Source organism: Panthera leo, chromosome C2 (genome assembly GCF_018350215.1).
Source record: "Panthera leo isolate Ple1 chromosome C2, P.leo_Ple1_pat1.1, whole genome shotgun sequence".
Taxonomy (NCBI): Eukaryota; Metazoa; Chordata; class Mammalia; order Carnivora; family Felidae; genus Panthera; species Panthera leo.
The window spans coordinates 111,621,557-111,646,056 of NC_056687.1; the positions used below are offsets into that span (position 1 = coordinate 111,621,557).

The 24,500-nt window shown below is 37.6% G+C and overlaps 1 protein-coding gene and 1 long non-coding RNA gene across 13 annotated transcripts in view; both read right to left on the reverse strand.

The window, feature by feature from the left end:
- Positions 1-24,500, reverse strand: part of MBNL1 (muscleblind like splicing regulator 1) — a 204,542-nt gene that overhangs the window by 73,381 nt on the left and 106,661 nt on the right. The gene's annotated exons all lie outside the window — the stretch shown is intronic.
- Positions 13,261-23,823, reverse strand: LOC122198770. The gene is made up of 2 exons (XR_006193157.1): positions 18,022-23,823; positions 13,261-16,261 (listed from the first exon to the last, which is right to left on the reverse strand). It is a non-coding gene; the product is annotated as an uncharacterized LOC122198770 (long non-coding RNA).

Below are 24,500 nucleotides of genomic sequence, written 5' to 3' on the forward strand. Positions count from 1 at the left end.
TTTAGTTTCTTTTTTCTAAGATGTGTTGCTTGTAGAGTACCGTCATTACTGTCATTCAGTTTAATGGGTTTTAAATTGACAATGAAAGGTAATTTTAAAAAAGGTAACTTCTAAAACTCATTTGAACTTAGTTCGTATGCTTTTCAAATCATATACATTTTGTCTTCGATTATTTTTCTATAACTCTCTAGCCAGGCAAAACAACAACAACAACAACAAACAAACAAACAAACAAAAAAACCTGGGAGCAATGCTCTTTGGGGATAAAGGGTTATTTTACATATGAAAGGTAATTTTTTAAAGTTTTTACTATACCCTGATATATGGACAAAATGTACCATGACTGGTAGCTACCCCACTAAGAAGCATTTTCTCTGGACAGAGTTTGCTAGCGCGGACCTCCATCCACCTCCCCCTCTCAAGTGTAACTGTTCCTAAAATAAAACATTATAAACTTCTCTTGCACACTAAGCATATGGTGTCTATAGTAATTCAAATATAAATGACGTACGTTTTACATTTTTAAAAGTGATATGAAAATGTTTGTCACTTTGTTTCCCAAATAACTAACACAGGCTGCAAAGTCCAATTCTCATTTAATCTAACGAAATGATAAATCTTAATAAATAATAAATCTAAACCGCCCTTTAATGGCCTGGATTTACTCAGGTGCTATGAGTGCAATACACATGTGCTCGACGGCCGTCACATAAAAAGGGAATCTGAAGGAAGTGAAGGTAAAATCGCTTTCTCTTAGTCACCAATTAAAGGTACACCCTCTAAATCATTTTCGTTCATGTGACTTTTCCCAACGTGACAGCAAGAGTCTTCAAGGTAAAAGAACCCCGATGTGTATCATACCACATCTGCAAACTAAAAATTTAGCATTCATCTTCCAGCCTCTGCATGAGTACAGTGCAAAACCGCCCAGAGGATTCCTCCAAAAACAACTCGGGAGTGGTCACTCGGGAATTAGTCCCGTGGCAGCTATTCCACAGGGATAACAAACCTTTGTTGATCTCGTTACAATGGATCCTTTACACCAGCTCATCTAATTTCATCTAATGTATTCTCTATTCATGAAACAGTATTCCTCTATAACCAAAAGTTTTCAGATCTATGCTATTTTCAGAATACTCTCTGGCTCTATACATCACATGTAAACAGCTCTTAAGCTGTGGAGGGTCACAGACACCTCTCTGTGCCATGCACTCAGTGTCCAGAAAACTGTGCATGTGCAATTAAAATAAAACATTGGGGCCTTTCGATATGTGCACCGAAATCAAGAACTTCTTTAGGAGTTCTGTGAACTCCAAAAGAATCCCCAGGTTAAGGAGGAATGCCACGCTGTACCCCGTTGCAGTGGGTGTTGCAGAAAGTGGGGCTTGTCTAAGCAGCCAAAAGCAAGTTGGTTTGTACAGAATCATTATTTGTGTTGTTTTGAGAGAGAGAGAGAGAGAGAGAGAGAGAGAGAGAGAAAGAATGCATGAGCATGGGGGAGGGGAGAGAGAGAGGAACAGGAGATGAAAGGGAGAGACAGAGACAGAATCCCAAGCAGGCTCCACACTGTCAGCGCAGAGCCCGATGCAGGACTCAGTCCCACAAACCAGGAGATCACGACCTGAACTGAAATCAGGAGTTGGACGCTCAACCTACTGAGCCACCCAGGTGCCCTACAAAATTATTATGTATAAGTAGTCTGAGGGAGAGGCTTTTAGTGGATAACAGGAAGAGATTTTAGAGAAATTTGGTAGAAACTTGCACTGAAACAGAACACTGATACCACCTGACAGGAAAGTCTTGTTACACGGGCTTCTAGAATCCAGAGGTGGCATCATGCAGGTCTTCCTTTCTGAGTGTGATCGGAAGGGTGGCCCGACTGTCTCTCAGGTGAGAACCACTCCTTGAAGGAGAGGTTACTGGGAGACTCAGTACCGTGCAGAAATCGAAGAAATCGAAGAGACATAACTCACTCTGCATAACTGCCTGGGATACATATCCAGTAACGTTCACGGACAAAAGAAGTGGTATAAAAATAAAAATGAGCCTCCAGAAAAACAGTTTTCCTGTTATTTTTGGATTTTTAAAGTTCCAATTCCTCTTTCACATTTCAAATTACTTGAAGCTTCAAAGAAGGTACAGTAAAGTCTTACTTCCATCATCTCTCTAGAGATCCTCTCACTAACACAATTTACTTTCTCCAGCTTTTGTCATCCCTGTTTTAAAATTGTATGGCAAGGGGCAAGGATTCTATCATAGATTCATAATGTGCTCTTACATTCATAAGTTCACATTATGATTTTAGGAAAGAAAAATGTTTCCTTGCCCTTAATAAATCATTGTCTTGAGTGGCATTCAGCTTAACTACTGCGTAAGACAAGCAGGGGAAGAATGGTCAGCTAGTTTTCCATTTGGCTCTTTCTACTGCCAAGTGGGTTTAAAGGCAAACTGTGTCATACTTATATTGCTTACTTGATTAAACATTACCACCTCTGCTTACTAAACAAGTCTAAATATACCTTCCTTGGGGTAACTAGGGAGTATGTTATGACTACTTCGTTACACTAAAGTGGTTTCTAAATCAACTGACAAATACACCAAATGCTTAATGTGTCCCTAGCCTCAAAAAAATATGATCCCCGTCCTGAAGCAGGTTAGGGTATCAAAGAGCAGTTGGAAACTAAAGTAGTAATAAGTCAATCAAACAATTATTTGACATCAAATAACTCAACCCTTCAAACTCTGACTGGGTTGATCACTTTGAAATAAAGTTAAGCATTTTAGAGAAACACGGATTTGAGTCTTTTCTCATTCTACTAAGTTACAAAGCGAAACTAGATCACACTTTAAATCAAAGAGATGAAAACACACCTCTCATAGAAACACATGTGGAAATTATCATCTGTGAAAGGAAAAAAAAATATCACTTGCCCAATGAATTAAGACACATTTTCATTAAAATATGAATGTAGAAAAATGAAATGAAATAAAATTTTGCTAACTACTGAATAAGCTAAATCAACAACACCAAAATGAATTTTCTGATAAGTGATTTTCCAGTAAATAGCCCATCATGTCTTCCCCTCTTCTGCTATAAAATTCCAATAAGTAACCAATCAAAATGTATCCATAGTTTTACATAGTATCAAAATTTTAAATATCCCAACTATCAGCAGGAATTTTTCTTAAAGCAATAGTGTGCATGTACAGGCAGGGTTTTTTATTTTTATTTTCTGGCAAGTAAGGATACATACTAATTCAACATGCCCTGGGATTTTTCTACACCCTGCCTAAAATATGTCAATGTAGTTGAACAAGGAAACCTATAAACTTCTGCCACCTTCCCATATACCCGTATTTGTATATATTTCCACAAATGTAGATGTGTTCATCTTTCAGTCCAGGCTTTGTAACAAATAATTTTGGGGGTGCCTGGGTGGCTCAGTGGGTTAAGCGTCCAACTTTGGCTTAGATCATGATCTTGCAGTTTGTGAGTTTGAGCCCCGCGTCAGGCTCTGTGCTGACAGCTCGGGGCCTGGAGCCTGCTTCGGATTCTGTCTCTCTCTCTCTGTCCCTGCCCTGCTTGCACTCTGCCTCTCTCAAAAATAAATAAACAATAAAAAAATAATTTTGAATGTGGGCAGAGTTTAGAGCTGTAAAACCTGTTACGATGAAAACATCTATTATGAAATCTTAGTTTGGGAAAAGATGTATGATTTCTGCCATTTGGATATGTCAAAAAGCAGGGAAACATTTTCTGATACAAAGCCACTTTAGTCTATCTTACCTCTACCCCTGTTTTATTTACTGTGTACTTCTTAAGTGCTATGGCATCAGAACTTGCTATAATATCTACATCTATCTATATATCTCTCTCTATATTTTTAAAAACTTGAAATTGGTTTATGAATATTTGACTATTCAAAGAATCTTCCTGTGTAATGCCAAACAAAAACATATCAATGTTCAAAGGGAAAAACAGTGGTACCTCAATGCTGGGAGCAAATGAGCAGGAGAATACATACACATCTGAAGGGCATAAACACTCATAAATGACTTAAAAAAAAAACCTCAAAACAGGAAAATGTGTAAAAGCCATATGAAAATACAGCATATGAAAATGTAGTAACTCCCATATGAAGAAGGGCTTAATATAATATTAGTAAGGTATTAGAAACAGTGCTTATTGTGCATACATTTAGCCAAGCCTTTGGGGCAAGGATGATGAGACAAAGCTATAAAACCTCTTTCAAAACCTCTTTAGAGGCTTACACCTAGTAATCAATTAATAATCTGAAAGGTCCCCCATGCACACTCTTGTTTTCCTGTTCATTTCCCTTATCTTCTTTCTCTCATCTGTTCTATCTGGCTCAGTGTCACTTAGACCTCAAGATAAACTTTGAATTTAGATGCAAGGAAAAAGTCCAATTTGAGCAATTTGCAAGATAAGGAGAGTGTCAAATTCTCAAATTATCCCACTTTCTTTCTTCCTCTGATCATTTCAGGCACTGTATTTTAGGTATTCAAGGACCAATATGTTCTACAACTGTTAATGCTGGATTTTGTGGGCACTTCCTATTTTTATACTTTATGACACATCTTTTAAACTTCAAGTGTGTAACAAAAGGAATCTTCTCAAACACAGAGAACATAGTAAGCGATGGATAGTGAAGGAATCTCTTCATCTCAAAGTTACACAACATATGTGCCACTGACCGATAGTATAAAAATCTTCACACCTAGAAATCTTTAAGACGAGTTCATTATTGTTTAGAATTAATATTAACTCACCCTGTCTGGGAATAAAAACCAGTCTGTGGTTTTTACGCTCTGTTTCCTTTTAGAAATGACACCTATTTAGAAGGTCTTTAATTCCCTTATAACGTAAGCATCCTATGTCATTAGCTTCAGTCTATCTCAAGGAAATTAGGGACCTTTACCAATTCAAATGGAGCAGAGGCAAGATACTTAGCCATCTTCGTCTGAATCTTTGACCAAAACAATTAACAACAACAAAAAGCCAAAATAAAACAAATTTTAAAACCTCAAAACAATAAAAAAGAAAGAAAGAAAGAAAGAAAGAAAGAAAGAAAGAAAGAAAGAAAGAAAGAAAGAAAGAAGCAAAAGCCCTAACAACCTTATTACAACCTCCTGGTTCTCTGTCACTTATTTGCAGCAATTATTAAAATGTCATTTAGAAAAATCTGTGTTCCGGTAAATTTAATGAAGACAACTCTGAGCAATTTGGAATGGGCCCAGGAAAGGAAAAGGCATCTTGCCAAAAAATATAAAGTACAATCAAAACAATAGTTTGAAGGAAAAGCTGAAATGATTAAATACTTAAGCTTCTAAGAAAAGCCACGATGCATCCACAGGTGGTTGGTTTGGGAAGGGAAAATGATGTAATTACTCGATATTAATGATCGCTAGTTGGCCAAGATGACACATTTTGATAAAATATTTCAGAAATAACCATATCCTACATGTATAGGAATTCCTGCTTCAGTGTATATTCTGCACATTTCCTAGTGTCTTCGATCAAAAAGTAACCCTCAAAGTTAATTATCAGAAATGTCAGCAGTACCCACTTACACAAGTCTTTACATTTAACTATCATCGTTTTCAACCCACATTAAGATGTTCAGTATATGTTACACATGACGAATAATCACATTATAAACCAAAATATAGTTGATACACTAGTCAGTCTCCTACAAGCATACATTTTTAAAACTCCTAATAATGATGTAACATAGTATAGGGTCTGATTTCTTGGTATTATCAGAATTATAAAAAGCTTTGAACATCCTTAAAGAGGAAATCTTTCATAAGCACATTTAACAACACTTTTCCAAAAAAACTCTCGTTATTATCTAAATATCAGGTGGGAATACATTTAAACAAATTCAGAGACGCTACAGCATTGAAAACACGTTTACATTATTTTATACCTAGTATATATCTTATGTCTATGTCATAGTAATAAAATATGAACTTAGCTCAACTAAAGTACAAAATATTATAATACATAATATACTATAAAACATATTATTTATAATATATAATTTTATGATAGTAAATAAATATTATAGGAACATGTCCACTACCACCTCATTTAAAAAGCAAGAACAGATGAAATATTCTTAATACTCTGTTCTTGTGCCCCTGCACTTAAAAACTGTGCATTTTATTGAACAATAAATTAATGTATAGTTCTCTCAAAATTTATGACAATTTTGATTATAAAAGAAATGTAGGGTACTATAGAAGATAGTTTACTCAATGTTAAAGATTTCTAAACAAGTAACTGCCAAAGATTCTGAATCATGAATGTGAAATCCAAATATCTGGGGTGTCATAGCACCATAGGTTTTTTGTTTGTTTTTAAGTTTATTTATTGAGGGGAGTGGATAGGAGGGGCAAGGAGAGGGAGAGAGAGAATCCCAAGCAGGCTTTGCTCTGCTCAGCCCAGAGTCCAATGCAGGGTTCAAACCCACACACCGTGAGATCAGGACTTGAGCCAAAATCAAGAGTTGGACACTTAACTGACTGGGCCACCCATGCGTCCTAAGCGTAGGTTTTAATTCTATCAATCTTCTATCTTAATTCTATCAATTACAAAAGGTGTAATGCTTCTGCCTTTTTCACAAAAAACTCTTGTTTGTAAAAACACACCGTTTCCCAATAAAATGTTACTTTAGATTCCTTGGGCTTTGACACTCCTCTCAGCTAGATCTAATATACGATCATCTGCATAACAATTTGACAAATGGAAAGTTTCCAACAACTATTAGTCAGCAAGTCGCATCTGCCATAAACATTTCTTTCTGCTCCTAAAACAGCTTCATATTTCAGGTATAAACCACAAATAACAATGGCACTCTCAAAGAATCTCTAATTTAAGAGATTCCAACTAGGAAGACAGAGCTGTATCGGGGCATTAAACAGAAGATTGAAACAGTTGATATGAACAATTTAGGTACAGTTCAGTTTATATCCTTTCAAGACAATATCCTTTCAAGACAATATGTGAGAACATTTGAGTCAAATATCTGTATACAGTCTTAAAAAAGGGCCTACATTTTTACTTTTACATTTTCAGTCATGAATTTAAACAGTGTTGCTGAAATAAATTAAAAAAAAACCCTTCTTTTGTAAACTGTAATTCCAAATTATACTTAAAACTATTAATTTATGGGGCCTCCTGGATGGTTCAGTCGGTAAAGTGTCTGACTTCAGCTCAGGTCATGATCTCGCGGTTGTGAGTTCGAGCCTCGCATTGGGCTCTGTGCTGACAGCTCGGAGCCTGGAGCCTGCTTCGAATTCTGTGTCTCCCTCTCTCTCTGCCCCTCCCTCTCTCCCTCTCTCTCTCTCTCTCTCTCTCAAAAACAATAAACTTAAAAAAATTTTACTATTAATTTATGAATATATTGATGTGTCCTATAGCAAGAATATAAAAATATGGAGAAATTTCTCCAGGAAACAAAGGGTTAATATCTAAACTTGGATTTTCAGTCTAAAGCGAAGTAAATGTGGCTAACATTGCATTTCAAAATACTTCTTAACCCTTGTTAAATTATATAATAGCATTAACTAGTTGGAAATTCCTCTAAGGATTTGAGAAATATATGGGAACTTAAGTACAAGGTCTCTATTATTATAATTATTATTTATTTTTATGAATTCATTACCCAAAATGTTGTAAATATTTGTATGCATAATTCAACAGTAATCAGTGGTGTTTATCTTGACTAACTGATAATCTACAGACTGCAATGCATTTATGATTTCAATGGAATTAATCTTCAATTCTCTACACTTCATTGTGAAAAGAGCTATAAACAGTTTGCCAAGAGGAGCCTTTTAGCACCGAGGCTTTATTTGCAGGAGGAAAAAAAAAAAAAAAAGTCCTCTTGGGCAAACCCATCTTTATTCACTGCAATATATAACTATTCTCAAAAGGAGCTAACAGTCTTAACTCCTTGTAATGTACATGTTTCAAAGATATCTTCTTTGCCATATAAGATATAAGAATAACAGACGTATTTCAAGAAGCAACACACGATGAAGTCGGTTTTTCCCTGTCCATGGGAAAAATAATGACAAGTCCTTTTCTGACCTATGAGAGTGCAGAGGATCTGTGGGCTGGAGGCAGGAGACGACAGGGTGGCAATCTGCCTTGTTAACAATTCCAGCATCCCTAAAGTCCTCCTCTGTTTTTTCAACTATCTTTCCATGTTCAGATATACACTGAACACTTCATTCCTGCTTGGCAAATTTTATTTAGATTATTCCACAAGTAATACATCAATTTCACTTTCCTGGCAATCACATCCTGCCCATTTTCAGTTGGCTTCCTTCGACGCCCAGTTGACACCCTTGCTTGAATGGTCACGGCGTGTCAGGGAAATGCCAAGGCCGATCTGTCAGCTCTATGGGTTTCAGCCACTGTAGTGGGGCTACTTAACGATTTATAATAGAGCTGGGAAGTGACCACTGGCAGTGCTGCTGGGAGACACTGGTGGCTGACACCGATTACAGAAAGCAGTACAGATGTTTTCCCAGCGAAGATGCCCCAAGCATCTCATTTCATCGCGTCATTGCATGTGCCCGCTATGCAAAAAATGAAGATGGATATTCAACCCCCTCTGCTTGCAAAAACAAAAACAAACAAACAAACAAAAAAAGCTAGCAACAAAACTAACCATGTCTTCGGTTGGGCTTTTAAAAATCGGAGAATTTTCAAACAATAAAGGAAAGAACGTGGTTTATAATAAAGAGGTGACTTTTATAAGTGCTCCTTCTATAGTCGGGCTACTCTTTTCTCCTAATTCATAGTTATCTTTTTTTTTTAAATTTTTTTAACGTTTATTTATTTTTGAGACAGAGAGAGACAGAGCATGAACGGGGGAGGGGCAGAGAGAGAGGGAGACACAGAATCTGAAACAGGGTCCAGGCTCTGAGCTGTCAGCACAGAGCCCGACGTGGGGCTGGAACTCACGGACCATGAGATCATGACCTGAGCCGAAGTCGGACGCTCAACCGACTGAGCCACCCAGGCGCCCCCATAGTTATCTTTCAACTTAAATGTTTCTAAAGAAGAAAAGATAAAGGAGATCCTTATTTTTAAAAAATTCTTTATATGTAGAAGAGACATATTAAATAATTTACACGAGATATGCCATTTAGGATTTGCTTTAAAATACTTGAGCCTATAGTGCCCCACACCCCAAAAAGTGGGATGATAGAAGCAACTAGATTAACAAATACCAAAAACTGTCAACACTGGATCGTGGTACATTATGGCATTCTCTCCACTTGTTTGAAAATCCTCATTTAAAAAACTTAGGAACCTATAAACATGGAGTTTCGCATTAAGTCACTACTTTCCCTAAATTAACCAAACCAATTGAGAGTCAAATATAAATTATGTCTAATGTTTTTTTCCCTGAGAATAAAGGCTTTAATTAATTTAAATAAATACACAATACATTCTCAATTTCATTATAAAATTAGGGACACTATTACTCAGGCTATCTTTGCTACATCCAACTCTTAATGTCTAATATTCTGCGAAGTATTTCTTGACTGTTAATTAAGGGCAAATGAGATGGTACCTTAAGAAGATCTGTGTTAATTCACCATCTAAACTGACATTAGTAAGCAATTATTTTGATGTCCCTCATTTTCATAATGAATAGTAAAACAACAAAGAATGACAATGACATTCAATTGCTTGCTCACTTTCCTAGTTGGCTCCCATGTTTGTCTTTTCATTATGCCTACATATTTAAATTTCAGCCCTGCAACTTGTCACAGTCTACCCTCCCAAAGCATCAGACTGCCGCATGTCTAAAATATAACAATAAACTGTTACAATTCTTTCATTAATCTTCCAACATGGACCACTTAAAAGTAAGTGAGGCATTATAGCCTAATTCAGTTACATTTTCCATAGCATCTACATTCAAATGGAAATGTATCTGCCAGCTTATTAGGTGCTGAGGATATTACATTATACTCTGTAAAGTTCAGCGAGATGACTCACACAGCAAAATAAAAAGAAAAATGGATTGAAATGGAATAAAATTAAGTGCTATAAAAATCAACTGGTAAAAATTACATGTGATAAAGATTTGTACTTTCCTTGAAAATTACATCTTGAAATCAGAGATATATTGGTCTTTCAGACCAGAATAAGACACTTCTGATGGTAATGAAATTCAAGTTTGGAAAGTTGTTACTCAATATTCAAACAACAACAAACCCTCCGGCTAGGATTACAGACCCAGTTAACAGCCTTTTAGCTCCACCGTGATCACTGAGACTACTGGTTTCTTCCCCCCACCCTCCCCAATTTTAATTTGGCAGTTAATAAATTATGGAATCTTAAGAGTTGAAAGAGAATTTGTTTTTTAAAGTGTTTTAAAAGTTTGTATTTATTTATTTTGAGAGAGAGAGCGAGCATGAGCAGGGGAGGGCAGAGAGAGGGAGAATCCCAAGCAGGCTCCACAACTGTCAGTGCAGAACCCGATGCTGGGCTCGAACTCACAAACTGTGAGATCATGACCTGAGCTGAAACCAAGAACCAACGCTTAACCTTCTGAGCCACCCCGGCGCCTGAGATGGAAGAGGATTTAGAAACAGTGTTTGGCCAACCACCTAATTTTGTAGATCAAGAATGAAGGCTCATGGAAGGTCATTCTTGCCGTCCTCCTAGGTTATAGCAAACTTAGCATTCCTCGACATGTCGGTCTTGACACAGGCTGCCTTGTTTGAGCTTTTGAAAGATTCCTTTATATCTCCGAGTCTAAAAATTTATCTTCCCTCTCCCTACCCACTACTATATATATACACACATACACAAAGATTTATATGTGTATGTGTATATATAAGAGAGGTATCTCTTAAGCTGACAGAATATCTCTGAAGAGAGAAAGTCCCTTGAAACTATCTTGGAACTTTCAGGGGGAAAAATAAAACACATAGACTTTCAGCCTTGTAAAAGGTGTTTAACAGAATTGCATAATTAAAATAATTTAGTCCTGTTGCCCTGTTACACCAAACTCAAGGCTATATCAATTGTTAAGAAACTGCTATTAAGACAAAGTAAAATTAAGCAAAAGCTTCTTAATTTTATTTTCAGAAGCTGTATTTAAAAGGAAAAAATTAACTACCTAACATCGCCAACATAAACTCTAATACATCTTTTTGGCAATCTCCATATTAGGGAAGATAAACTGAGCTGAAAGGTTCAGTTACATCCATCCGATTTGAGATCTCAAAATTTGAAAAAGGCTTTACGACTTCACACAGAGAACAAAAGATGACAATATTAATGTGCGAGCTATCTTGCCTCGTAGTGAAGCAAGGTGGGAACCGCGAACATTCAACCATTTTATCTCTTTGTTTGCTGGGACCTGAAGAGTTAAGTCATGTGCTACTTTCGCTTAGCTAATTACGTAACAAAAGAGACTTCAGAACTATAAAAAGTAATAGAAAATTATTTAGGCCACATATACATTTCCATTTCAAAACTTACACCCTGCTAAACAACACACTTTTGGGATTACTCTTTGGAAAATTTATTTCAACACATATTTGATAGGTTTTAAGATCACTGGTGATATGACACCCAGGTATTTCAAATTTCGAACATACTTAAGTGCTTGCTACCTAAGCCACCTGCCACCATCCTATGTGTGGCGGTGCATACGGTAAGTGACTGCTATCCTCTGAAGAACTTCCCAAAAGAATCACCAGTTATAAAAGGTTAACCTCAGTGTGACAGAAGACACTGCAGCATTCAGGCAAAGCAGTCCACTCCCGAGGAGCTTCTAGTACATTTGTAACCAAGGTCCTAACAAGGCCTGTCCTAGACCTTTCTTTAAACCTCAAAAGTGGTTACGCCTAGCCAAAGGCAGGACAAGTCAAAAAAATAACAAATTGGATTCATTTGCACCTTTGTAATAACAGATCTACTGTCTACTCGTCTGCAATCTCTCACGAGGCCTGACTTCTTTTTTTTTTTTTTCCCAGGTTGGAGGTTTCCGTCAAAACCTGAATACTTTAAAATATTTTATGAGAAGCTAAATCATGTTGGCAGGATCGGGTTTGGAAAAGAGTCTGAAGTTATAAATATGTTCCAAATAAAATGTTTAAGATATTTAGATTTTTACTTTCAAATTAAATCTGGTCGCTAAGTGGTCAATTTAGGCCATAAATATATAGTGCAGTTAAAGCTTCCGTTTTACAGTTCAGGGGACTTATCTGATTACTACATCATCTGGGATGTCAGACGGGTTTCAGCTTCCACATCAACTCTGATGCGAGGTGGATTTCTGGAGGGATGGCTGGCACATAATGAATTTATCCTTCCTGACCTCCGCCATGCTGTACATATGCTGGACATGTAAAAACAGTGTTTTACTAGAAATCACAAAGAATGCATTGTCCCCGGCAAGTGATCTCTTGCTGAGATAACAAAAACACAAAGTTATTGTAAGTCACACTATAGTTACATTGTACACAGATGTCTCTTGTCTTAAGGCATTTTAAATATAAAAGATGCAGGCACTACTAAACAAGGATGGTATTATTGTCTCTATCAGTTACATAACTTTGATCAAATCACAGAAAGAAGCAACTCTATTCCAGAAGTTCTGTGTGAAGAATAGGGGCATCTTGAATTTATAATGTACTGTGGGAGCAAAAAATTCACCTGACAGATATTCTCTTTACAGAACGATTTTGATGGAACATGGCTACTGTATCAACACAGGTTATGTTCCCTGGGGCTATCAGCTGCGTGAATGATGGATCTCATTCTCGATTATGGGAGAAAAAAAGCATGAAAAAGAATGAAGTGTGAGAGTGATCTGCTGAGGACTATTATCCACAAAAGGGCAAGACTTGACGTATGTGTTCTGCATTGCAAACTACCCGCTACCTTGTAGGTGCTTGGTGAATAGATACAGTGAAGAAAGGATGGTAACATTTAGGCCCAATCTCTGGTGCTGAAATTAACCAATTACATGACATGTACTTAAGCATGTAACGTTTAGTGTTCTGGAAAGCTGAACTATCAATACCTGCCTCAGTGGGCTGTTTACAGAACAAATAAAATCGCGTAAGTGGAAGCACATGGCCAGTCACCACAATGTCTGACGTATAGTCAATGTTTGGTAAAAGCTTATTGAAAAAAAAAATGCTAGTTTAATACTGGGCTAAGACAGAAATTAATTTCATTGGGCTTATTCCTTTATCTACCACTGTTATCCTACTCCTCTTTGAAACTTATTGATCTATGAATTTAGCTGGAAGAGTTCTAACACTTCTATTTAACTTAATGATACTATTATATCCCAACTAAATCCTTACTGCAACACCCTTTATCCTGGTATCTTGTGCCTCAATCTATAAAATTAACAATTGAGTTGTTAACATTTTTGAATAAAGATTGGGCTCTTTGGTGTGTAAGGTATGTATAAGTTACAGTTACTATTTAAATCTGTAGCTCTCAATGCTACCTTCAGATGCTAGTAATAACATACCAGAAGTAAAAAAGACATTAAATTTTTAGATGCAAATGAAATTCTAAATCAAATGCATAGTTCCACTATTAGAAACATGGCTGAAAAGGACTATCTTTTATCATGTTCTTACAAAGTTAGTCCTAATTCTGCTATTAATATGCAAAAATTTGGAATTTTTCATGGAACTTTACCTACTTTATTCGATATACATTTCTGTGATGCAGTTTCCTTTCCACCAAAAATATGGAAACTTCACAAATATTTAGACAATTCCACAGGTATTTCATACCTGTTCCTTCTGTAAAATAGTTTGTAAATCCGAGCATTCAGCAAAGTACCAAAAACATTATCTACTTCTTTTCTATATCTATATAAATACATAGATTTTTTTTTGAGGAATGAATACATGCAATTAGCTCATGGAAAGGTTAACTGAACTACTATTTTTGTTTTATTTTAACCCGTAAAAGTCTAACCCATAGTTCTGAGGAAGGGGTAATTTTGCTCACCAGGGGACATTTGACAACATCTGGAGACAAGTTTGGTTGTAAGAACGAAAGGCTGAGAAAAAAAGTGCTCCTGGCATCTAGTGGGTAGAGGTCAGGGATGCTGCTGAGCGTCCTATACTATACAGGACAGCCCCCAACAACAAATAACTATGAGGTCCAAAATGTCAATAGTGCTGAGGCTGAGCAACCCTAGTCCACATCAAAGTCAATGTAATAGCATGCCCTTCAGAAACTGACATATGCTTTTGTGGCATTAACCTTAAAGTAAGAACTATGCTATCTGTAGGAGTGGAAGACAAACACAAGGTGATATTTTAAAGTAATATGGCTAAGAAAGTTTTTTGAATCTACATCACAGACTTTACACATCTGCATCAGTGACCCCTCTCATTGCCATCTCTGACACAATCCTGCCAGTGGATCTCACTGCACTGGGAACAGAGAATTGGAATGTGGGCAGTGGGTGCTTTGTTAGAGCTGTTGCAATCTGCAAGTCAATCAGGCTTAATTGGCCCAATAAACAAAAACATTACATCAATTATAAAATCTCCAAAACCACTGTCATGTTTTCATTGATTAATTCCTACTCATTTACTCAACAGAAAGAGTTTTGCAGCAAAAAATAAAATGCTTTAAATCACATCCAGTACACTGCAAAGCCAGGTGTCTAATTAGAGCAACCCCTCCTCTCTTTCTCCTTCTGCTTCTCTGTCTCTCTCACTTCTTCTTGGGAGCAGTATTAGCTGCAGAGACTACTAACTCCTTACTGTGAGCTACATTTTAAAATTTTACTTGTCAGTTATCTTAGGAGAAAATGTCTGAATGAAAATAAAGTCGGTTCTTGGGTAAGAGGCATTGGTGGAGGTATCAGTAATTTGGTTAATGTATCAAATGCATAATAATTAGCCAACCCTGCCATTAGATCACTTTTATTCTTTGAGTTAATTCTTCTGTTACAGCAATAGTTGGCTTCCCCAACTTAAAAATACAAATATTTATCCATTTCCCTATTGTTTTCAGGCCGGGCTTACTAAAACACAAATCTGGTAGCTATCACTACCCCACCTGAACAATTCAATGGTTTCCCATAGCTTTTAGGTAAGCATTCAACTCTTCAGTTGAACTCACAAAGACCCTCACAATGTGGGCCTTAGCTTCCAGCCCTGTGCCTTCCCTTTTTTTCATAACTGCCCCCTAACAAATGCCATTCCAGTCACACGAAACTGCTAGCAGTTCCTCAGCCATTCCATACTTTTGCAATGCTTAACTTGAAAGGTACTAATGTTTCATCTCAAATGTGCTTTTATCTCTTTTTGTCTGCCTGGTTTACGCCGTCATCCTTGGGCTTGCTATCCAAATATCACTGGAACTACTCAGGCGGCCTGCCCTGCCTTCTCTCTCCTCTGTTTCCATAGTATCCTGGGGACCTCCATCAACGAACATATTCCAAAACGTGCTCTGATGACCTTCTGTGTCTCGTATGTGAGACTGAATCTTTAAAGCTAAGAAGCCTCAACTGTGAAGTCTCAGAGCCCCTGGAAGTACCTGGTATCGAACAGATTCTAAACATTGGTGACTGAATGACCGAATCATAAATCAACGAATGATGGTACTTTCATAGGTCTGGGCATATGGGTTATTTTCTCCCTTTACAGTGGTAACATTTTATCCTCTCCTTATGATCTAACCATCCTCAATTACATACATATTCTATAGTCAAGCTATCTACTCCCTGAAGCCTTCAAGGTTCAGCCTCAGTGTCTGTTACATAGTGGCTATTTAATAAATATGTGAGGAATGAACAAATCAAGAAATAAATCCTTAAAAAGTTATTGAGTATAACTAATCCAAGGACAGAAGCATCTCAGTCAGGGCTGACTAGCAAAAGGAGTGGATACGTGCAACTTATTTCCCTCTGGATTCAGGAAAAAAAAATGTACATTAACACATAAATATACTTGGCAAATCCACTTGAATGGTATATGCATATTTATAATACCAGTGTTGCAATTTTGCTGTGTTTGAAAGTTTCCAGAATAAAATTTGGGGAGGAAAATACCATATCAGTTGTAATAAATGCAGAGGTACTTACAGAAGGGTCAACAGAGTGGTATGGGATCCCCGAGAAGAAGAATGAGAGGAATCCCTACTCAGGTCTGGGAGCAGAGGAGGCCAATTTGGGAAGATGTCATAGCAAGGGTGATTCCTGAGATGAATCTTGAAGGAGAGGGGTAAGGAAAAGGAGAAGGGAAGGAGATCTGGGGATGAGTGAATGATTTAAATGGCAAAAGCAGGGAAGAAGTGTTTTATCATTGTGCTCTATCAATTAAAAAAACTGACTGTGAGTTAATATTACTACAGATGATTACTGAATGGTTGTACAATTTTTAGGTACCACTGACCTTAACCAACAGGGTGTGGGATATGGGCGTGGGGCTTAGAGTTTTATTATGTGACAATATAATACGGGGGCTGTCTTTGCTTCAAACAAATATGAAAAATCAATTGGAGGAGGGGAGAAGTAGTAGAATACTAATCTGACTATAAGCACAAGCCAAGGATCTATTTGAGAAGTGTCAGGGTGAAGATACTTTTAAAAATGACAGGAGAAGCATATCAGAAACTAGAGATAATTAAACATTTGGAAATCATTAGGGCCCTGGGCCAAGATACTTGGTTGCCATGACAAAGCCAAAAGAAGCTACTGAAAACTTGACAAGCAGGTATCCTGGGAGAAGTTGAACAAAGAGAGAAAAGGCCAACGTTTTCAAGAGGCAATAAGATTATAATTTTCTAACTCTCTCTTGGGAATATGCTGTGGGTACTACTCTGTCTTGAGTTTTACAACATGAGTCCAGTCTGACTGCAAGTGATGCAAAGGTAGGTACTGTACAACAAGGGTATTTTACTTAATGTCTGAACCTTCTTCTGGCTTTTTTAATTTGCCATGAATCACTAAAGAATTTGCTCTTTGGATCTCAGAAGGGACCTGGAGCACAGAGCTCTGCTCACAGAGAGCACTCATATTCACCATCTGGTAGAGGTCTCTAAAAGCATTGTTTATCTTGTACTCCATGCCTCTCTCAAACCCTAGAATGGAAATTTAGGGATTTGGAAATGCTGACCCCTTCAGGGAGGGCTAGAGCTAGAGCATGAGCTGATTATGGGAATCTCCTCTCAACCCCACTTTCAGTGACCTCATATTGATAGCTTGAAATTAGTCATGATACTACAAAAATCAGCAAACATGACAGACCAAGATGGTTCTTTCTTTCTCCTCCAAGAGCAGCTTGTTAAACAGTTACCAGCATACCACTAGATCCATCCCATGCAGACAGTTAGAGACCAACTACATGATAAATGATAGTTAACTAAAAATACTCAGCAACCTGTTAGTAAGCCAATCAGTTTGGGTCCCTCTTGTAAATCAGACGATTTGAAGTTTGCATTGTCATTTGTCCTGCTCAAGCGTCTAGATCCAAAAATATAGGTCCTGCTAATGTCAACCAAGAAGGAAGCAAAAACCATTTCTCACTGATACATGTAGTTGAAGCCAAATGACAAAACGGGTAGACAAATTTAAACTGTGTTATTCTTGGGATAGAAGACTGTGATCTCCAGGAGAATAACCCAGCTTTGTTCGTAAGTTCCAATTGTTAATTTTTGAGATTCAAAGTGTTTTCCCTCTTTTGAGCGACTGATCTCTTTCTATACCATATGTATGTGTTCGTTTAAAAAGCCAGATGATACCGGGACGCCAGAGTGGCTTGCTCCGGTGAGCGTCCGACTTCGGCTCAGGTCATGATCTCACAGTTCGTGAGTTCGAGCCCCGCGTTGGGCTATGTGTTGACAGCTCAGAGCCTGGAGCCTGCTTCAGATTCTGTGTCTCCCTCTCTGCCCAACCCTGCTTGTGCTCTGTCTCTCTGTCTTTCAAAAATGAATAAACATAAAAAATTTTTTTTAAAAGCAGATGATACCTTTTATAATTTGGAGACTAACCAGTGTGGATCGCTCAATTCTTTTGACGGAAAGGACAGCTAAACGAGTTCAGTCTTAGGCAATCCATAGTCAGGAAAAACAGTAAAATATGCTCTATCAGTGTCAATAAAAGGAAAAATGAAAGAACAAAAATGCCATCACTTGGATATCTCAGTTCATTCTCTTCATCCCTAAGAGCAAAGGAAAGACACCTATTTACTAAGGAGGAAACTAACAGAACATGGATATTTAAAAGTGAATGAGACACATATTTTTTTCAAATAGCTTTTAAGGTCTTTTCTATCCTTTATTCTAATGAGTCACTTAAATCCCAAAAGGTAATTTTCCACCCTACTTTTCTCCTCAATCATTTGTCTCTCCCCCCACTTTACGTCAGGCATACAATTCTCAACATTATGCTTACAATCTTCATCAACACGTGTTTAAATGTGAATAAATGACAAGTATCTTTAATCAAACATATTGGTAATCAGAGACAAGGACATATTTATAAGTAGTGAATAAACTTGTATACGATTTTTTAGGTTTTCATTTAAATTCTAGTTAGTTAATGAATATTAGTTTCAGTAGAATTCAGTGATTCATCACTTCTGTACAACATCCAACCCTCATCACAATATAAACTTGTATAGGACTCTGAAGCTCCTTGAATCACAATCTTTTTTAGAGTTTTATAATTCTTCCTTGAGGCACATTTTAACTTTTCACGGGATGCCAGAAGCCATCCTCACTGATGTGGCAGATGAAGTTGAATATTCTAAGCTAACAAATCCTTTTTTTTAAGTCCAGCCTACCAAAATTCTCCTTCCTTAATTTACACACATACAAACACACCTCTTTAAGAAGAAAGCTAATTGAACATGGACAACTTCTTATTTTTAACTTCTCAGGTGTTTTCATGGACCCTCCCTGCATCTCCATATTTCTAATTCCAACAGAAGCTCTCTTAGCTCCTCAGTCACCATCCCTACATGTCCTGCCATGGGCCAAGCTTATTTCTAACTCTTTGCATCTCATTGCTTTGATCACTTTTTGTTATCTAAATGAAGCTCAGCTTTCCCTGATCAGTAATGTCACTCTCGTTCAAACGTCAGCCTATAATCAGGATCCTATGGGAACAGTAACATAAAGAAGCAGGAATGAGAAGGTTAAATGAAAGACACCACTGAGATTCAATTTCTCTGACACTGTTTTCCACATATCCTTTCTCCTGTTCCACACCCCGCCCCCTGCAAATAGAGCACCACACAGCCTCCCAGAACCCTAATTATCACATTACTGAAACAAAAGTCGTCTTTAAGCATTCCTCCCACATGAGAGCAGGGTGACTCCCCTCCTCCTCTGAGACTCCCTCTCAGGGGTGGGAACTTAGCACCAGACAGAGCGTGTGAAAACTACCACTGTTTACGCTTACCTAACACATTATTATTTTCTATAACCCTCACAACAGTCATTTGAAGTCATCCAAGCAGATGCTGTGCTCTATTTCAGAGGTAAGGAAACCAGCTTTGAGATGTGAAATGGCTCCCCAGGAGCAAAGGTCTTAACCATAACCAGGTCTGCTGACCCCTTCCGGTGTTGCTTGTAAGGATAGTAAATGATGTAACTAATCCCAGATACCACTCCTGAGAGCCTCTGTGGGCAAAGCACTGTCCTGGGCTCTCTACAATCCCATTCTCCCAGCAGCCTGGACAGACAGACAAGGCATACTTTGTAATTCAGGACTGTATTATCTCCGCTTAGAAAACGTGGAAAGTAAAAGCCAGAAGCACATCAATAGTACGTGGTAAATTTGGGGCCAGACCAGGTCTTCTCTTTTCCTGGCTGTCTCCCTACCACACAACTTTCTATTTGGGACTATAAGCATAGTAATATCAAAGGGGAAATGTAGGAGTTTGTGTTAAAATGTATTTGGGGAACTGTAAGAACAAACACTTACATGCACACACACACACACAACACACACACACACACACACACACACCTCCTTTGGGATAAACAAAAAAATAACTGTATTTTTATAATTTTAAAAACTAAAAAGAAAATCGTTTCTATAATAAATCCCGTGTTCCGAAAAATACAGTAACATTATTTTATTCCATATAATAATTTCATTTTTCCAGGTAGCCATGCTGGAGGGCTCCACTTCTCCTAGACCAGATACCATGATCAGTTGAACTTCTAATCCTTAAAAATTACAGAACAAAAGGGGAGAGGTATCTGTAGAATATCTAAAACTAGGACATCTTCTAAAGGTGTCTGGCAAACCTTTGGGTTACTAAAATTTTCTTGCCTCGATGCACATTCTAGGATTCAGCTGTTTCTTTTAAGGAGCAGATATACCAGTCAAGATATTTTATAAAGGGGCAACAGGCTTAACGCACAACAGCTTAATGTGGCAGTGGCACAAGAGTAAGAAGGGCACTAACTGACCTCAGAGAAGAGCAGAGTAATAAATTCTTCAGGGAGTATGTATACATAAAAAGTATGCTGGAATATCTGTTTTAGTATGAGACTATAAAAATTGTATCTGTGCATAATAAAACATAATTCTCAGAGACTGTTGTCTTTCTTAGCACACGTTTTAATGAATCAAAAAGAAGGTTCCATCAAACCGTGAAAACAGGTGCTTGCCTCATGGTGATCAACCCATGCCGTTCTGCCCCACCAGATTACAAGGTGCATAACAAACGGAAGCAGAGCCTTTCCACTTCATACCATTCTGGAATTCTTGCTTCTTCCCATGAGAAACAACGTGATATGAAATTGAGGCCCCAAAGCAGTTCTGTGTATACTTAGGGGAAAAAACAAATGAGACCCAGGCAGGCTCTGCTCTTTGAGCTTTGGTGAGCTGCATAACCATCATGGCTAGTCCTATCATTGCTGTTAATCAATTCACTTTGACAAGTGGTAGGCTAAAGGGACAACCTCCATGGTGACTCCCTCATGCTCTGGAATGGCTCAAGCCAACACACGGCAAAAATACATGACGCCTTGTGAGGTTTCTCCCCTCTGTGCCTTTAATGAAGTGTATGTGAATACTGGACCCGACCAGAAAGGGATTAAAGAATTCTTGGAAAAGAAGTCACATTTGGTGGATAATTTTCTTTTTTAATGTTTGTTTATTTTGAGAGAGAGGGTGGGGAGAGGCAGAGAGGGAGGGAGAGAGAATCCCAAGCAAGCTCCAGGCTGTGAGCACAGAGTCCCAGGCGGGGCTTAATCTCGCAAACCATGCCATCACAACCTGAGCTGAAATCAAGAGTCAGAGGCTTAACTGACTGAGCTACCCAGGCACCCCTAGTGGGGTAATTTTCATCTTAAATTGGTTTTGAAATACACAGTCTTTAATAGAACAATAGGGGAATACTCATTTTCAGTATAACAGTCTAAATTTTGGCCTATATCTAATAACATAGCTCACCTAGCAGGACCACAACCTCCGTGATAATCACTAATAAATTATTTTTCTGACTGAATGCTCATCTAACAATGGAAGAAAATAAAATTTGGAAGAAAAGGTTAATTCTATCATCTCATAAAGTTTAAATGTTTTAAAACTTCATACTATCTCGAATAATGCACACTTAAATATTTCATGCTAAAGCTAAAATGTAAATTTAGTTTGAATTTCCAGGACTATCAAATGCATAGTAATAAGCCACATTTAAAAATATTTTGCTTCCTCTTATTCAGTCAATGTCAAATTATACTCACTCCGATTTCTTATATTAATCAAAAATTTTAAATATTAATGCGCTAATTACATAATCTTTGGGGACTTGAATTTAACTTTGTAAAGCACAATTAAGATGGACAGGCATGGACTCATTTAATGCTCACATAAACATTATAAAATAGGAAATGTCATTGTCAAGTTCCTTGATGCAGGAGATGGAGCTGGTAGGTGAACCAAGAAAGCTGGGCTCTGATATCCTCATTCCAACCCTGATGCTGTCTGGTATCTCAACAGTTGGCCCAGGGTGCCATTCTTTGTTTTGTTGACATACATACTTTCAGTTAGTTATCTGCTCACTCCTCCACTCAACGAGCATATACTGAGTACCCCAGTAAGTGCCAGGGTCTGGGGGGAATAATGATAAGTAAGAGAGAAGTTATGCTTTTTAGCATGTTCCAAGTCTGGTGGCAGCAGAGAATTTGATGAAATAATTAAATCCTTGTGACAAAACTGCTGAAATGATGGGCAAAAATTCCTATAGAAGCAAAGGCTTGGGGATCGTCATTTAAAAACTCTGAATCTCAACGACCTCAACTGTAAAACAGGCACAAACAACGAGTATTAATTCTGAAGAGAAATAATTCTAAAACCATGATTAAATTACATGTCAACTTAGTATCAACGTCTTTTATACGTATAAAATATGCCCTGTTTCACTCCATCAATGAAGGGCTATGGGCAGATACTTATTTTTCATATGGTAAAAAATGTAAAATTAGAGTGAAGTCATTAAGAATATAAAACTCTAATCTAAGAGCTATGCTTTATAATTTTAAAGAATAAAGGGAACTTGAGTACAGAGATGACTTATGGAGGTATCTTATAGTCTTTTCATTAATCTGTATGATCTTCCAACTGAATACATACCTGAAGTATATGCTTTCATAGCAAAGCAATGACTTCTTCTGCGGTGCAACAATTTAAACAATGAAAACTTTAATTCACTTACCATTAAAGCTTCCTACTGTACAGACTGGCAAAGATACTATGAATAAAAGCTATTGTGCATCCCTCAAGCAGCTGCCTCTCAATTATGCTTTTCATCAACAATTTTGTCTATTGTTTACATCTCTCTCATCAAATGACTCTATATCTAGGTAGCAACCAAATCACTTCTTTCACTCAAATTGGGGACTGAAGGTTTAATTTTAAAAGATCCCTAATGTTCACCCAGAGGTGGCTAAAATTTATTCCTTGCTGAGGTCTCATCTTCTCCAATACTTCCTATCTATATAGCATAGGCCAGGTACTCTTAATACTGACAGGGCTATGATGGGTGGGCTGCAGAGATTTTGTAAACCCCTGAATCTGCCTGCCAGATTTCAGGGTTAGTGCTCATATGCACTGTATTTCGGAAATTCTATCAGATTTTCAACATGAACCATAAGCTAAAAAAGATTAGAATGTATTTGGATAGAATCTTCTTCAGGAATTAATACACAGAAGATATAACAAGGACTCAGTAAAGAGCTATGGAATTAATATTTTCCACTTGAATTCACCTAGAGGCATCTACCTCTCACCCATCTACCTGTCTCATCGCGCCCCCCCCCCTCAAAAAAAAAAACACAAGAACATAAAAGGCAAAGCAAAGTACACAATGGTTTGGTCAATTTCTGTGCACTGTTCTGTGTAAATACCCTGGAAGCTTCCTTTTCTAGCCTCTGTTGTGATTAAGTTGGCCCTAATAATTAAGTTGATGCTAAGAATAATAACTAATTCCAGCCTAGGGACCCTGAGTCGTTTAGCTCCTGAGAAAAAAATTACCGGAAGTCAATGTCCCCTCCCTCCCCATCTCTCTCTGTCATAGCTTCAACTACCTCAGAAGTCACATGTTGGAAGAAAATGGAGAAACCTTAAATCCCTGAGTCACTCAATAAAGGAGTGTACCACTGAATTTGCAAGAACGAGGTGTAAATCTTTACTGGAATAAGCTGCCAAAATTGAGGGATAAGAGGACTGTTAGTAATACTGGCCTATCCTGATATCCTCAAATTGAAAATTAAAAAATATATATCTATATACCCATAGATATCTATCTATATATATGTAATAATATCTAATAATAAGCAATATATATATATATATGCAATATATATATATATATATATATATATATATATATTTCTCAAAGTTGAAATCTGCGCTAATTAAAAGGGGGGCTGCTTACTACAAGTACTATTTTTATATTTTTGTAAACTATTCATTACAAATTAAGCTAGTTGAGGGGCGCCTGGGTGGCTCAGTCGGTTAAGCACCCGACTTCAGCTCAGGTCACGATCTCACGGTCCGTGAGTTCGAGCCCCGCGTCGGGCTCTGGGCTGATGGCTCAGAGCCTGGAGCCTGCTTCCGATTCTGTGTCTCCTTCTCTCTCTGCCCCTCCCCCGTTCATGCTCTGTCTCTCTCTGTCTCAAAAATAAATAAAACGTTAAATTTTTTTAAAAATAAAAAAAAAAACAAATTGATTTAGTGACATACTACATAATGCAAGAATTGTATGTCCACGCACCTCCCTAATAAATAAAGATAAAACCTAGATTAACATCCAAAACAGGACAGATATGTGTGCATGCAGTCATGCAAGCCACACTAAAGAGCGTTTTCATGATGGTGCCAGCCACTGTGGATACGGAGCCAAGGGTCATGGTCCTGCTGCATCCCTGAGGACTCAAATCAGTAAACAATTATAGTAGCAGCCAGCGTGGGGTGCTATGGTGACAT